At 43.8% G+C, this 17,245-nt stretch overlaps 1 protein-coding gene across 1 annotated transcript in view; it reads right to left on the reverse strand.

The window, feature by feature from the left end:
* LOC112551707 overlaps positions 1-16,710 on the reverse strand; it is a 28,021-nt gene extending 11,311 nt beyond the window's left edge. The window contains exon 1 of the transcript XR_003096111.1: positions 16,632-16,710. The gene's annotated coding sequence lies outside the window, so the exon portion shown is untranslated. The remainder of the gene's footprint in view (positions 1-16,631) is intronic.
* Positions 16,711-17,245: the final 535 nt, after the last annotated feature.

The raw sequence follows: 17,245 nt of genomic DNA on the forward strand, positions 1-17,245 counted from the left end.
GCTCCCTGCTCACCCACAGCCCCATCCCACATAGGGAGGTTTGGTGAGCTGCGGGGGGGTGGGGGCATAAGCAGGGGTGCTGGCCTAGCCCATGACAACTCCCCAAAACTTCCATGGGCCCAAATAATTGTCCATCCCAATATTAGTATGTCCTTTTATCTATCAAATATACCCCAGTGAAGACTCCCTAAGAATGCATTATCTTTTTCCCAGTCACATCCCACTGGCATTTCATTGTCCTCCTACAGTTGTCCAGGTTCCTCTCTTCCTTATTTGTTTCCAATCTGTGTCTCATTCTTAGAGCCAATGGTTTTGTTATTAGTTCCTAGATCCATGACACTACCCTTCATTTATGACTTATTCCATGTCCACTGCTCCATCCAAAAGAATTTTCTAAATTTTCCGACATAATAATCCAGTCTTCTTCTATATTGGCAATACCTCTCATTTTAGTGTAACCTACACATTTAATAAGGGCACACCTAGTTCCAGTTGCTAATAAAATGGTCACTAAACACAGAATAGGTCTTCAAACTAATCCCTGAGGAACTCCACTGGTGATTTCTCTCCAGTCAACACAATTCACTGTAATCCCCCTTTATTTTAATTCCTTATTCACTTCACGTTGATTCGTAGTATTGATTCCTGTCTTTCCTGGTATGGGCAGTAATTCCCCATTACAAATGGTATCAAAAGCTTTGTTTAAATCTAGATAAATTAAGTCCATTGTGATGCCCTTATCCAAGAAATTGGCTGTCTTGTTTTTAATGTCATGATCTTCCTCAGATAAATCCATGTTTTATTCCACTTTCCATTTATTTCCATATCCTTGATTAGTCTTTTTATTACCATCTTTTCTGATACTTTACAGACTATCAAAGGCAAGCCAATAGCCCTGTAATTGCCTATGTTATTCTTTCTCTGTATTCCTAAACTGATAGATTCAATGGCAATTTGTGCTAAAGGATTTTCTATTTGTGTGTCACTTCTAGTATTCTAGAAAGGAGATTACCTAGGTCCTCTGATTTGGTGACAGTAAGCGATCTAAGTTTTACTTCCACCTCAAATGTGTTAATATCCAAAACCATGTCCTTGTTGCCATGGGGCACCGAACCAATGGTCTCAACTAGATCTTCATCCTTATTGAAAACTGAGGCAAAATATGCTTTTTGAACCATACCTATGTTTCCCTTTGTCTCACCCCATCCCTTCAGCATATAGTAGCCTCACTCCTTCTCCATCCTCTTAGATCACATACCCCCAGACCCCAAAACCCTGGCAGTATTTCTGCCCAACCCTGGAAGGTCTGCTACAATTTAATGTATGAAATTGAGGCCACAACCACCTCAGCCCTAGCCTTCCCCTTTTTACACTGTATGCAGAAGTTGCCCACACACCACAATCACTATAGGAAGTCTGTCTCACAGTTCCTCTTACCTTTTTATATTCCCCTCCTCTATTGTTCAGATGCTGGACTGCCCTGTTTAACACCTATTCACCACTTAAGTGCTCCAGCTTCGCAAGGCCTTGCCTGAGTGCATTTAGAGTAGCATAGCTTGTCTTTTTATGTGTATCCTTTACTATTTATTTATACTTGAAACTTCATTTACTCAATAAAAATCAAACCCTCTTATGAGTGTTATTTACACCACACATTGCAAGCTGTAACATTTGCTTGGGTCATTGTTCCTTTTTATTCAGTAACAATTTATTGTACCCTAACCTTAAAGACACTATAACTTTTCAATCATCTATCATACTATGAAACCTGAGAGTTCCAGTCTTATACTGTAGAATGATTTAGCCCAAAACAATAACATTGCATAATAGTGGTGTTTTACTCAGCTTGTATGTAAATAAAGGAGTGCCGGTGTGGAAAGAGGCTCAAGAGAAAGTACATAGCAATTAACAATTACTTAAATCCTTGTGAAGTGATTGATAGTCATTGCTGTATGACACTGAGCTCCATTTTAAATAAAGTCAGTTTCTTTGATTCAAGAAGTTTGGTTGTACAATCTCATTTGCAATCATAAAGAGTTCACTGCAGTATTGTCACCCCAAACTGACTACGCACACAAATGTATATGCAAGAGCTGAGTAAAATATAACCCTCATGCAAAATTAAGATTTAATTCATGTTTGAATTGGAAACAACATTTGCTTTATTTCTTTTGCTTTTGTTATGGGTTTTTTTGCTTGATTTTTGTGGACAGAGTAAGAGAGTCATTGTATAAAAGAAGAAAGGAGGGGGGAAAAAAACAATTCAGTATCTTGTACCAAGCTCTGAGACAGAACAAAAGGAAAGTCCATGAGAGAAGAGTAAGAAAGAAAAAGGAAGTAACTGGAAGGCCAGAGAAAATGAAAGCAAGGATGCTGTTGATGGTGGCTTCAGTATTACAAAATGAATTAATTGGAGCAGGGCTTTCAAGTGGACAAGTGGACCCCAGGAGCCATGGGTCCCCATAGCTGCATATCCCCATGCTGCACCATGTGCAGGGATGGGCTTCCCCCACTGCTTCATCTGTGTGGGGGCAGGACCCCCTCCTCTGCAGCACCATGCATGGTGGTGGCCCCCACCTCAGCTGCCTGGCTGCATGCTCCCCCACTGTACCACATTGTAGGCCCCACTAGCGCCATAGGCTGAACCATGCTGGCCCCTGGGCCAGGGGCAGAAAGCAAATGCTGGAGGAGCAATGGAGAGACAGACTGGAAACCCTGGTTGCTGCTGCAGTTGGAGTGAAGGGAGGGGAGTGGCAACTAGGTCAGAGCCTGGGGGCCACAGATTAACTCTTTGTGGGCTGCATGTAGCCTGCAGGCTGCTGGTCAGACAGCCGTGAATGAGAGAAAACACCAAATATTTTCTGCAAACACATTGGTGAGGCTTGTAGAGTATGATCCACTAACTGCTGTCTAACTGTACATGGAAACAGTACAATATCTGCCCGAGTAAGACCTGGTCCATGTTAGACTGTTGTACTGCTTTAACTGTACCCATATAACTGAAAGAAACCAACCCCTTTATTGTGGACCCAGATATAACAATATAAAGATGCCTATGTACAATCATATAAAAGAGTGGCTGGAAGGGACCTCAGGAGGTCATCTAGTTCAGCTCCCTGTTCATTCCTATCCAAACCATACCATACAAGTCCTTGGGAGAAGTAGTTAGCCATGGTAAAGTAAGGCAGGGCAGGGTATCACCTTAGAGACTAACTCAGGGGTGTCAAACTCAACTGCCCTGACAGACGAAATGAATGGTGTGGGACTGGTCCATGGATGAGTGACACAGGGCTGGCCCAAAAGGCCAGAACACACCAAGAGACCCTCCTCTCCCATGCCAGATCTAGCACGTGCATCACCTGTTCTGGCCAGTTTGAGACCCAGTGAGAAGTGAGGCTTGGTCATCACTGCGGGAGCAAGCCAAGGTGCTGGGCTTCTTCCTGCAGTGCTTCTGGAGCTCCACAGCCACAGGTCTCACCCAGACACTTGAGTTGGGTACAGACATTCAAAAAGCCTGAGGTAGAATCAATCTAAATTACATGGTTTTCTGTAAGTGACATAGTATAGATCAGTAGTGAACAGAACACACATTTGCCCCTTAGTGAGAGGTGCCAATCTTAGACCAGGTTCTGCCATTTTTAAACCAATCTATGTGTACTGGACTTCTGATCTGTTATGGGTATAGACTGGTTTCTGATCACCAAGAAAAGTGTAATGTCTGTACCTGGTCTTGGCTGCTGCAAAGAAAGGTCCCCCACTGAGGCTGCTGGTTGGACAACCCAGCTCTGCAGACCGAATCTGGTTCATGGGATGCCTGTTTGACACCCTGGACTAACCAGTTCAGAGAGACATAAGCTTTCATAGGCAACAGCCTACTCCATCAGAGTTCATCTGATAAAGTAGGCTGTCATCTACTAAAGCTTTTCCACTCTGAACCAGTTAGTTTCTGAGGTGCTAACCCTACCTTCTGTCTATACAACCAATCTTATGCATGAGACTAGAGTGGAACTAATTCATTTGTTTTCAGAAAATGTCACATTAAAATATTAAACATTGTAAAATATTTTGATCCTTTCAGAATTCACTTCTTTTACACCTTTGCTTTTAGAGAGAAAACATGGAAAAGATATAAATGCCAAAGCACAGATTTTTCAGCCATAAAAAATGCCCCTTCTCAAGCAATAGTAGTAAAAAAAGAAAGGCTATGAAACAGGACAATCTTGAGCTGAGAGCTAAATAGGCCCACTGCAGGGCTGGGGGGGGGCAGGAGGTCAGATATAATATGACCTCATATGTTGGTGAGAATATTTCTGAAACCTGTATCAGGCATCCACCCAGATTCCAAGGTCTCTATTACTTTTAGTCATTTGGGTGAAGTTTGTACCATATTCTGTCCCCTTTACATTGGGTAAAAGCATGAACAATGCATGCCCCCAGAGCCAGGTGGGGCACAGTGAGCTCCTGCAGGTGGTGGCGCTGTTGGCAGCAGGAACATGGCGGAGACAAGCACATGGCGAGCGCTGGCAGATACATGGCAAGCGATGACCAGTGGTCGGCAACCACCCCCAGACACTGCCAGCAGTGTCGGCAGCAACCAGCAGTGATCATGCACTGCCCGCAGACACCACCAGCGGTGTTGCCGGTGGGGGGGGGTGAGCGGCGACCGCCCGGCAGCACCTTTTTGCAGGGGGTGCACTGCCCCACTCACGGGGTGCACATGCACCCACCTGCACCCCCTATGTGTTGCCAATGGGTAAAAGGATTAAAGTGACATACAGAGTGCGGACAGATTAGCAACTCCTTGCTGTAATTCACAGGAAGCTTCATGAGTTACAGTGTTCCCCCCGAGCCAACAGACATTCACTATTGGGTCGGGGGGTGGGGAGGGGAAATCAAGCTTCAATTTGAAGCAGCTGCATGTCTGCAGCCACTCTCCCTTAGTCCTGCCCTCCCTCCCAGGTCCGGTGCTGTCTTCAGAATGGGAGGCGGGGAAGGGAAGGGAGGGATCTCAGTCTAGAGTTTGCCCAGCCTACAGTGGAGGGTGAGGCAGGCAGATTGGAGCCCCCCACATACACACTTTGAGGGGGCTCTAATCCACCCACCCCAGCCTCCAGCACAGACTAGGCAAGACCCTGTCAGAGCTCCCTCCCCTCCCATCTACCCCTCCCATTCTGAAGAGCACCAGGGAGCAGGGCTGGGCTGCATCAACCCAGCCCTGCTCCTAGTACGTGCTGACAGAAGTTAATGAATCATACCCTCATGTAATGAGGATTCAGATTGTCATGCAATTTGGCACTTTTAAAGCACTCTGCAGCCATGCACTTCTGTAAGGGCATGACTATATTGCTTTTAAGGGGCCGATCATGTTACAAATGTAACTTCTGTCTGCACACAAAGAGGCTCTGAAATGCCCAGATGCAGCACAAACAAACATTTTTCTAGCACCAAAGCATAACACAAGCCATTTCCAGCTCTCCATAGGAGTCTGCCATAATTTAAAATGCCTCAGGACTTTAGATTATGTCATGGCCATTTCAGCCTGAAGAGCTCAGTATCAGGCCTCTCATTTCCTATAACCATTCAGCCTCCCACTCCCACTAAGCAAAAGCAGGGGAGGCTCTCTGAATGGCCAGTGGCATAAGCACCCAAACTGCAAAGATGCCAGAGCAACTCCCACAGGATAGTAATTAGCAGAGACCACAGTCTCTGTTGATAACACTGGAGAACTCTCCAAGGAGCTGCTTAGCAGCTGTGTCACAGAAAGGGGAGCATTTTCTGGAGTAAATAGTATCAAAATCAGGAAGAATTTTGCCTTGTACAGATTTAATCCACCTCTGTCTAGGAAAGAAGAAACTAGATACAGAGGTTTACCTAAGAGTTTGTCCCCCTCCCCTTCTACCACCACTCTCCCAGCTATATTATTGTCCTCATGCTTGCTGAGAGGAGAAAAATAAATGGCATAATTTAAACTGTATTATTTCTGTAATATATTCTTAGTGATTTTTTTTCTTTTTACAGTAGGGCCACTTGACTCCATCTTTTCCCAGTGCTATATAAAACTACTTATAATTGGTTTCTAGTAGACTTCTATACTTTCTATAACATGAGCAGTATAGAGCCAGTTTTAGAGATGGTTTGATCATAATGATATTAATGCCTGTGAGATAGATTAGAGCTCCATAATGTGAAGAGTCAATAGCACTGCCCTCTGCTAATAGATGCCATTCTGATTTAAGATGGGAGCAGATCCTAGTTCAGTGATTTTCTGTAGAGAATCCATTCACCCACTGGTTTAGAGGTAAATCATTTTTCCTTATGTCCTAGTGGATTTTTGCTCCCATGCATCCCGTTACTGCAAAGGTTTAGCACCAGGGAGGGGCATGCAACAGCATACAAAGTTCCACTAATTTAAGCAGTTTATCAGTGTTCTTCCTGATCTTGACCTCTTCCTGGGAAGTGATGGTGACTGCAGAATTTCCATGCAGCAGTTAAGTGAGTTGGCAAGGCAGAGCATGGCAAGAACAAGTAATCCTCTCCCACTGGCTAGAAAAGGTGGGGGGGAGAGAGAAAGTAAGGAGAGGGCTGAAAGCAACAGGTAATATTACCACTATTTCTATACAAGAAAATTCCCTTATGTTCCAACAGCTTTGCAGAATGAGGGGTGCAGTGCAGTTGTAGGCTTCAGTAAAATATTGCCTGCAAAGAGGTAACGGCAGCTGGTGATATGTCATTAGTCAATCAGCAAAGAGACTCCATTATTAATAGAAAATTGAAAGGCGTAATTTTCCCATAATGAGGCTTAAAGAAGATATTTCAATCTGTTATTGAGTCACAATAGTTGCTCACATGGTGTTCTTTTCAATACTCAGTGGTTGGGGAGCAACCTTTGGACATGTTCCTGCAGTAACACCCACTTTCAAAGGAAAGGGATTATCAATGCAAACTTCAGGGAGTATTTATTATGGGCACTAATTTGAAAATGAAGAATATGCCAAGGTAAATGACTGATGAAACCATCTGTCAAATATCCCAGGACTAAATGAAGACCTGGATAAAAATCAATTGTAAGCAGAAAAAGCTTACATTCATAACAAAGGAAGAACTGGGTATTGTGCCTTTAGTTTGTTTTAAAAGCATCTATTGATAATTCTGTGGCAGGGGTGTCAAACTCACCTTACCCTGCAGTCTGAATGAAGGGCACAGAACTGGTGTGCAGGCCAAATTGGGCCCGTAGACAGGCCCCACATGCCAGATCCAGCCCACAAGAGTTGGTCTGGTGTGGGGGCTACTTGCAGCATGCTCCCTGGACTCAGCATGTGGGCTGATTGCTGCATGCATGCCAGCTCCAGCCCCACATACTATGCTCAGCCTGCACCAGTCCTGGCCCTGTACATGGGGTATTGTAGTATTACAGTGACTATAATTGCTTTGATTGTTGCTTTGTCTATTTATTTTGTTATTTCTCTTTTTATAAAAGGAAAAGATTTAACCACTAAAATAAAGTTAATCTTTTTATGATTTACTTTTTATAATTTGATCAGTCATTATTAGTGCTTGGAATTAACTATCTATTTAAAATTTCTTATTGCTTAGCATAAATGTATTTGACATATTGGTCTCTGTGCGGGCCGGGAGTGCCCCAAGCCCTTTTTCGCGCTACACGTGGGCTGTGGCCAGCAGCCCGGGCACGCGGGGGCGGAGAGGGGAGGCTTTCGCTCTGGAATTAGGCACGGACGCGTATCGGTAGTTTAAAAGATTGTTTACTTACACCGAGATGGCAATGGTGTAGGCTGGAAAGCTTGATTAAGTTGCAGTTACAGGAAGAGAAAAGAAAACAAAAACTCGAACCTGCAGAACACGAGGGTACGTCGCATAGGGTTCCGGCGACAAGAAAATAAACCTGCAGGACTCGAACCCGGGTAGAAGAGCTCTGAGGCCGATCGTAAGGGCTCACACGAAGTTTGTCAGGCTCCGTGGGTTCTTCCGTTCACTCATCCACACGAAGTTTGCTAAGCTCCGTGGGTTCGGTTCGTAGCGCGCGGGAGGGGTACGTCTAGGAATTCTATCGGCGACGGGGAGAGGCTAGAGATTGATCAGATCTCCGTTGCCTGCTTCAAATGCACTAGGTCCATGAGGATCCGCAGCGCTTAGAGATCTTCACACAGCGTGAAGTCCCCTCCTCCCTTGTTCGTGGAGTCCTCCAACTTGGGCGGAAACCACTCAAGCCTCTTATACGGCTAGCAAGCCAATCACTAGCCGCCACGTGTGAATAATTTAGAACTGGCCAATAATGGGACTCAAATTAGCATACCAATGGCGGGAACTCTTTGCAACGAGCATCTCTTCTCTGCAGCAAAGAAATGCACCCTGCAAAACAAGCTCCAAATTGGCGGGAAATTCTCCCTTGCACCGGGGTTCTCCTCTGCAGCAGAAAACTCCACTGTGCAAGGAAGCTGCAATTTAGCGGGGACAATTTAGCAGTGCCGAAGCACACACAAATAAAAATCACACCTTTTGGGTTGTGACAGTCTCATGATTTTAAACATATTTGACCTATTGGTCTCATGACTTCAAAACTTAAATTTAGGTTAAGGAAAACACTTGTGTAAGGGTTTGTGGTATGTCTAGTGTATGTGGATGTCTGGCTTATGCGGAAAGAGGTAACAAAAGAGTGAATGATGAACGTATGTGAAAGCGATGGAGGAAAACGGGCCTCTTGCATCAGGTGAAAATAGCCTTCTGTGGTTTAATGGCTACAGAGGATGTCAAGTCAGCAGCGAAGGACTACCAAACACTAAATCATGCTCCATCCTGATGGCTGAAGACTGTAAGTGACAGCCCCTGAATATTGCAGATGACAAAGCCAGAAGATCATGACCTACCAATCTGAGCCTGCCAACAGGACAAGAAGGATGGCCTTCGTGTCTGACTTAGCAGAATCCACAGGTGTGTACAGACAGCTATTACTATAAAGAATGAACACAAAAACAAGGCTTTGGGTCTTTTCCACCTGCAAGAAGGAGTTTTGGGTGCGTCCAACATGATCTGACTCCAACTCCCTTGGTCAGCCTGGCCAGCCATTAGACTGACCTTAAGCAACTTTAAGAAGTTGGTAACACCTTAACCTTTGCAGGACTGTCTAACTATGTGTGTGTGTGTGTGTGTGTGTGTGTTTGTTTCTTTGTATGAATTTACAAATGAATAAATGAATGTATAAATAAGTATGCATGAGAATGAGTGAAGCAAATAACTTTACTGTTCTTTATTATTTTTATGTTTTATGTTTTATGTTCCAATAAATGCGGCACTGTGCCTTATCCCCTAATAAGATTCCGGCTTGTTTTTAATTCATACTGTATGCCCCATGTGCACAACAGTATGTGTTACCTCCTGATATACAGGCACACAGAGGTAAAGGTGGTAAACTGTGTGAAAATGGCTCTGAGTGAACTCCAGACCTACTACCAGAAATTGGTAGTACAGGATGGAGAGACCACAGCCAAAGCCATCTGGCACAGAGACACGTGGCACAGGATCTTCCAACCCCCCCCTAGTGGAGAAGGGGACGGTGACAGTGAGAAAGAAGAAGAGACAAGTGGAACTGAGGACAGCGATAGTAGCAGTGGGTCCTCCAGCAGAAGCTGGAGTGACAGCGACATGGACAACAGGTGAACTGAGTCTGTGAACCTGTAAGCAAGGTAGGGATGAAAGGAATGGGTTGCCTGATTTGAGACACCAGCGTTTCTGTGTGTGTGTAATGTGCAGGGCGGATACCAGGGGTGGGCGAAGCGGGCCCTATTCAATATGGATTCGGATCTGGCCCGAATCAGGTACAGTGATTCGATTAGTTGATTCAGATCACTGTCCCTGATTCAATTCAGCCGAATCCAAATCCGAAGATTCTATGCTGATTCAGAGAATCAGCGATTGGGACATAGACACAGCTTTAAAAGTTTTTTCTACATACCTTGAGGAAGCATGTGTGGCTTGTGATCTCTGCAATGCTGGAGCACATGGAGGGTCCCACAGGAGTGAGGGGGGGCCCTCCACATGCTCGGTGGCGAACCCGGAAATAGGCATAATTCCAGGTCTGCCAGGGAGCGTGATAGGGGCCCCCCATGCCTCATGGCTTGGTGATCGGCCGCAGGGTCCCCAAGTGCCCCCGCCCCAGACACAGAAGGCACCATTCACTGAGCCAGGGGCGCGGGGGGGCCCCAGCATGCTCTCCGGTGGACCCGGAAGTGGACCGGAAGTGCTTCTGGTCCACTTCCAGCTCTGCTGCCAAGCATGCTGGGGAGCCCCCCATGCTTCTGTGGGACACTCCATGCACCCCAGCATTACAGCATTCACGAGCTGCCTGCTACCTAGAGGTATGTAGAAAAAACATTTAAAGCTGTGTCTATATCTGACTCTCTCTGAATCTCTCCGGAGGGCTCTGGTTTGATTCAGAGAGATTAAAGCGTCCTCTGATTCAATTTGAATTTGGAGATTTGGCCACTGAATTGAACCAAATCTCCGCCAAATCAAATCAGGGACTGAAGCTTCACACAGCCCTAGCAGATATTATAACTGGCCCAGGTGGCCAGTGGGTCTTTGTATGGGCATGCAGACTGCAGATTTTGTAATGGGTTATGTTTTTTTTTCTTCGTGGAGTGATACTCGGAGTGTAGATATATATAACCTTAGATAGATAGATAGATAGATAGATTTCCACAAAAAAAATGTGTTACATGAAGTGGGCGGGTCTGGTCTGGGGCACACGGTGAATGCAGAACCTGCGCCAGGCTGCCCCTGTGGGCTGGATCCAACATGAGGGGCCAGTCTATAGGTCTGATCTGGATCACCTGTAGATCCAGTGTGTAGGGCTGGTCTGGTGCAGGTACCACATGCACCATTCACCCAGCCCAGCCCCGTCCCATGCTCTGCACACTGGATCCAGCATTGGCCCTGTCCAGAGTGGCCCCAGATCCATCATGCACAGCCTGTCTGGTGTGGGTGCTACATACAGTACATGCCCCAGACCAGCCATGTGCAGCCCATGCTAGATGGTCTCTACATGTTGTATGTAGCATGCAGGGCTGGGGCCAGAACATGCTGCATGTGGCAGGTAGCACTGGGCCAGATGATATGTCTCCATGGGCCATAGGTGCCCATGGGCCATACCTTTGACATCCCTGTTCCAACGGTTAGAAGATCCACACAGGATTTGTGTTCCTAAGTCCTGCCCAGCTCCCATTTTAAGTGACTAAATCCAAAAGTTAGCCTAAAAACACCTTCTCAGAGGCTGCTTAACCCTGGAAACATCTAAAATCCATGGATTCCTTAGTTATTGACATTACAGTTCCTCATGAACTTCCAGTACCAGTTCTTAGTTTACACTCATACTCTCAAGACCTGACACCACCAAGAAGCAACAGATTTAGCCCACACCAAAAACCTGTCAAGAACCTCAAACTAGGCACTCCTCTGCCTATATTATCTGAAGGGATTGATCCAATACATGTGCTTTGAGTCCTGCACCAAATACAGCTGCTTCCATCATCACCAGCAGTGCTTCCCTTTTCTGCAATAGGTGAAGGCTTATTGTAGGATGTGCAGCACAGTACCTAGACTCCTGGTGGCCCCAGGCAAACTTTTAATATCAGGCCCCCTTCGCCAGAGATAATGATAATAATAATCATTATTTTTACCATTTTCAGGGCCCCTTTCTGTCCAGGCCCCAGGCAGCCACCCAATTTGTCCATGCCTGTGTCTGGCCCTGAGGATGCATGAGGCCAATTCCTTCCTCTGTCTGAGGACATACAAACCCATCCCCGTGCTGTAAGTTATTCAAGGTGAGAGCATTTCCATCCTCTGTAATTATTCTGTCCAAAGATTAATAACTACTTATGTACACTTTAAATCTGTTCCCAATCAAATTAAGCTAACCTGATAAAAACTTCTTTGAACTTAGAAAATAGGGGTCCACACTGAGATATGCACTTAGCAGTTTAAATTTAGACCTTAGTTTAACCTGTATAGCAGTCCCAAATTCAAAGAGGAGGATGACACTTAAACCCCTACTCAATTTGCACTTCAGTATGTTAGCCCACTTCTCAGCCTGGCAATTGATACCTGCTGGCAATAAAGCAGGTTGATTCTATTAATTAGCAACATTTTGTAGTGAAAAATGACCTTATTTTCAAAACAAAAATGTTCACATACTTTAAGGAGGTTTCATTTCCGATTTATCAAACTGAAAACTTAAATAACTAGAATTTTGAAGTTTTAACTAATTTTAAATATTTTAACTAATATTCTTTAAAAATTCTTTGGTCTTGTTTCCCCACCCCCTCGCCCCACCGCCTTTTACCTTTTTCTGTTCTCTTTTTTTTCAATGAATGAAAAGGAATGAATGCTGTTAAGAATGGAGGGGTTTTATTTTCATCGATATTCTTTTCTTAAACTTTTCTTTTTGCCACTCTAACTTTCCAAAAAATCCCCAATTTTGGGACTGTCAGTAGGTATCCCTTTCCAAAGTTGGGGAAGTTTTGAATAATTAGATTTGCAGGGGAAAAAATCAAAATGTGGGGAGAAATTTAACACTGGGCACTGAATGTATGCATTTATCTTCTGGCATTTGGTCACAAAAAGAGGGAATGGAAAAAGATAAAAAAATAGGATGAAATTTCAGTTAAAAAAGTCACCCAAATGGGGAAAAATTGTAAAATACTGAAAACAACATAAAAAGAATATTATGAAGAATGAAATTCTTCTTCCTTTTCTCAACCAGCATTTTGGGATGGCTTTTGCTATACCAGTAGTCCATTATTTTATTTAAAGTTGGATTATCGAGTGCTTGAATGGGAGCACAACTCATTCTGATATTAAAATATTACAGCTAAATCCTTTAAAACATTGAGGACTCAATGTCAGCTGAGATAATTGTGAGCTATGGGCATTCAGTACCTCTCAACAGTAGGCTCTTAGGGATCAATGGAAGTGAGACAGCCTCTGCATGCCTGGGCCATAGCTCTTTTTTGAGTAATTTAAGGAATATGTGATTTAAGGAATATGTTATCCCATAAGCTTTCTTCATGTAAACCATTTGCTATAACTAGGGATGGAGAAGGACAGAGAATAAAAAAGATTTGTCAATTCCATCCAACCAGATTGTTACTCAGGTTCCCTCATTCTCCATGCTCTTCCATCTCTTCCTTGTCTTGGGCATCCATCCATTTTGGGAGGCATTTCCAGGTTGTAAAAGTCTTGTTAGCATGTTAGATTCTCTAGGTCTCATTCTGCTTTCAATAACAAGGTTGAGGAATTATAATGGATTATTTTTAAAGAATTATTTTAGCTCCTAACATTTTCCAAGGGTATTAGTTTCAATCTAAGGACAGCTTTTCAGTATAACACTTGAGTCCACAGCCACTGGGCTGTGATATAGCTTCTTTATCAACAGAAAACTTAGAAAGGTTGTTTTTGAGTAGAAGAGACAAAGTAAGGAAACATAGCATAAAATGAAAAACGATGGCAGGGCATTTTAGAGTGTTTGGGGGATGTTATGAATCGCTAACCCTGATCACACAAGCTTGCTTTGCTAGCCTAACTTCTAAATATCAGTACAGTACCTCATTAACCTTTGGAGGGAAAATTCTCTCTTATGCATCTCCCTTTGTTTGCATAATCAGTTTTATGGGCTGGTATATTCCTTATTCACATGCTCCACAGTTCCTAGAGGTTGGACTCTATGAAAAGCCCAGGGCATTCTCAGCTGAGGGTTCCCTCCCCAAGGCCCTGACTGGAGTGACCTTTAGGTTTCAGCGTGAGAGAATTACTGTATTCATCTCTTCTCTGATTTTTTATTAGTGAAAAATTATACCATAGTTCCTAGCACTTTGTGGAGTTAATAATAATGGTTCTTTCATGCCAGCCTAGTGCGGGCTGTAATATGTGTACCTTTATTTTGTCAAACACAGTCTGAACACCAATCAGTTGCATGATTATAGGAGGACAGTACAGAAGCATTTAATATGCTAGCATATGCTAAACCATATAATTACTGTCATTTCTAATGGAGTAATCATGTGGTTTCTGCAAAATAGCTTGTGCCAGTTCACAGTAACTGTACTATTAACTTCTGTGGCCAGTGGTATTTCAAAGGGAAATACCACTGGCCTCCCCCCCTCTCCACTCCCCCAGACCTCTCTCCCCTGCCCCTAGTACTTACCAGCTTGGAGTGCCTGCAGCTCCTTACTGTAGCCACCAGGGACTGCCTGAATCATCGAAGCTCTCTGAATCTTTGCCAAAGATTTGGAGAGCTTTGAATTGATTCGGACCTTTAAATTGGTCCCCTGATTCGATTTGGATTTGGAGATTCAGCCACTGAATCAGGCTGAATCTCCTCTGAATCGAATCACCACCCAAAGCTTCACACACCCCTACTATTGACCTATGTCAGTCTGTAGGTAGTAGTGAGCCTTGTGCATCTTTTTAGACTTCTAATGAGCCAAATGCTGCTTCAAAATTAGGAATAAAGTTAATTACAATGGTGTAAAATAGGATGGAATGGAATGATCAAACCAAGAACTACTGATTTTTTATAGAGAAACATTAATCTTTTGTAGATCAATGCAGGAAAAGAAAAGCATTTGCATGTAGTCCATCTGTCATTGCCTTGTGACTGTGATGGCAAAATGTTAAATGTGACTTTTCATTTGATGACTTTATACATGCAGAATGGCACTTGCACTAGTTTGCATAAACACTGCCTTGGATTAGCCATACAAAATGCCCTTGTGCAGCAATTACATATGTAAATTTGTATATAAAAAACTCCAGGATGTTGGATTGCACTATATATGATCTTGTACCTGAAGCCAAATTCTGCTCAGGTAAATAGAAGTGACCTAGAGAATCCAGACTCAACACAAGTTCCTTTATGCAAACTGCTTATGTAAATAGCCTTGTAGATGGAGAAAATACCTGCCCAGTGTGTCCAAAATTCTCCAAGCAAGCCAAATGTATAAAAAATTATTCCCTACTTGACCTAGGGATATGGTACACCCATAGCACACACAATACTATCTTTTATGTTTTGCATGAAAGAATATATTGCAAATGAATCTTGGTACAAAGTTTAAATAAAGAATTACCAAGTAATAATTAACTCAACATGTCATTTATTATGATGAGAAACTGGGGTAAGGTCTGTTTCTTTTTATGCTTCTAACAGAATGTTCTCAGTTAAGAACAGGTATGACCAGTTACTCAGAGGTCCCAAAAGACATAGTGTTCTCATCATAGCTTGATGCAATATTTATTGATCTATTTTTTGCTTTTTTTGACCTATGTATTTATATCACAGGAAAAGGGATGTGCCAGACATTGTGTTAGAGACACTTGCCTTGTGGACCTGGGATCTCCTTTTTTTAGGTCAAAAAGTATGCAGACTCTCATCCTACCTCTCTGGTAGGGCATTTTGTTGCTAGCATAGCATAAACCGGTATGTTAAAAGATTTGCTGCAAGCTTGAGAGAACTAGGTTACTGCAGGGCAGAATGGAAGAATATTGTGGGAAGCTCATGCTGTGCCTGGATCCAACAGACCACAGCAACACAAGAATAAATCAGCCCAACATGTGGGGAAATGAATTCAGAGATGTATTATATATTTATTACAAGTGACTCAGACCCATCATCTTACAGTTGAGGTACTTGTCTGTTTTAATCTTATTTCCTGGCAGACCTTTCAATGACTTATATACAAAAAATGTTCCCCAAATCCATTAGCCTTCCCCGAGGTCAGAGGGCAGGATTTGTCTGACTGAATTTCCAATGTGGAAATCTGAACACCAGTTTGTGAAAAAAATAGAAACCTGAAAGTCAGCCTCACCTCTACTAGCTACTTCCTTCATAGCATTATGCAAATCACTTATCGTTTCAGCTTTTCTTTCATTATTATTCCTTGTACTATTTTCATGACTGGGTACCCCAGTCAAAAAAATCAGAACCCACTTTGGCTGGGTGCTATGCAGACAAATTAAAGGAAGACAATCCTTGCATCAGAGATCTAGCAATCTTGATGTCAGTATAACAAAGGCTTGCCCAAGGGGTGGCCAGGATGCCCCCGCTGAGCACTTAGCTTTTGTTTCCCATTTCCTTCCGGCATACTCCCCTTCTCCTCACCTGCCACACTTTGTTATAAATATGTGTTTAGAAATGGGAGGCTGCCCCAGAGATCCCTAAACAAGATCTTATCCACTAATAAGCGAATAATAACTGCAAGTCTAATAACTGCTCATCACTTTAAGGGCTAATTTTGTGGTCTCCTCATCTCCCCTTCTAGCCATGCCCAAGCCTCACAGATGTCACCAATCAATCAGTTATCACCATCAATTTCATGGGCCTTCAGCCCCAGTCTAAATCAGTCAAATGGGCCCTGGGCGCTCTAGCCCTATCCTTGCTCCTCTTTGAATGCTGAGATCTCTCCATCCATCTTGGACCCTCCCTGGTCTCCCTAGCCTCTTCTCCACCCTACTCCCATATTGCTACCCATAATACCTGCTAACCACCAATTGCTGGGACCTCTACCTTCTTTTAGTCGCAATCTAAACCACTGATGCTACCCCAGCCCATAAGGCTGTATTACCTGCAGGTATTCTGGGTATCCCTCAGTAGTCTCTCTAGCTTGCTCAGGAGCTTTTCTTTCCACGACCACCAGGCTCCTTCCAGGCTACACTGCCTGCCCCAGTTCAGGACCTGGGCTTATAAGGGAAGGCCCCCTTCCTGTCCCTTCCCTCCAGTGCCACCTGAACCTTGTCTGCAGCCTTTCTCCTCTTAAAGTAACAGGAGCACTAAGCTCCCTGTTACAGTCAGTCACAATGCAAAAGACAAATGGAACAGACAAGTGGGGTAGGAGTGGGCTGCAAGTATGGGGAAAATATAAAGCAAACAGAATTCCCTCAGAGCTCACTATTTGCCTAACCAATGCCAGTCAGCAATGACTTATAACAGTGATACCTAGCCCCTGGCCTGTGGGACAGATCCAACCCACAAGACCATGTCATCTGGCCTTTGGGTCTCCCCATGGGTCTAGAAATTTGGCAGTGGGAAAGCAGTAGCAGTGTTAATTGCCACTCCCCTGCTGTCAAATTTCTGGTCTGGTGAGGAAATCTGCAGGCTGGATGGTGTGGCCCTGTATGCTAGATTGCATTGATGCATAGGGAGGCGGGCATGAAAAGTCATTCCGTGATCAGTTCTGGT

The sequence above is a fragment of the Alligator sinensis genome, unplaced genomic scaffold (genome assembly GCF_000455745.1).
Source record: "Alligator sinensis unplaced genomic scaffold, ASM45574v1 scaffold442_1, whole genome shotgun sequence".
Classification (NCBI taxonomy): Eukaryota; Metazoa; Chordata; order Crocodylia; family Alligatoridae; genus Alligator; species Alligator sinensis.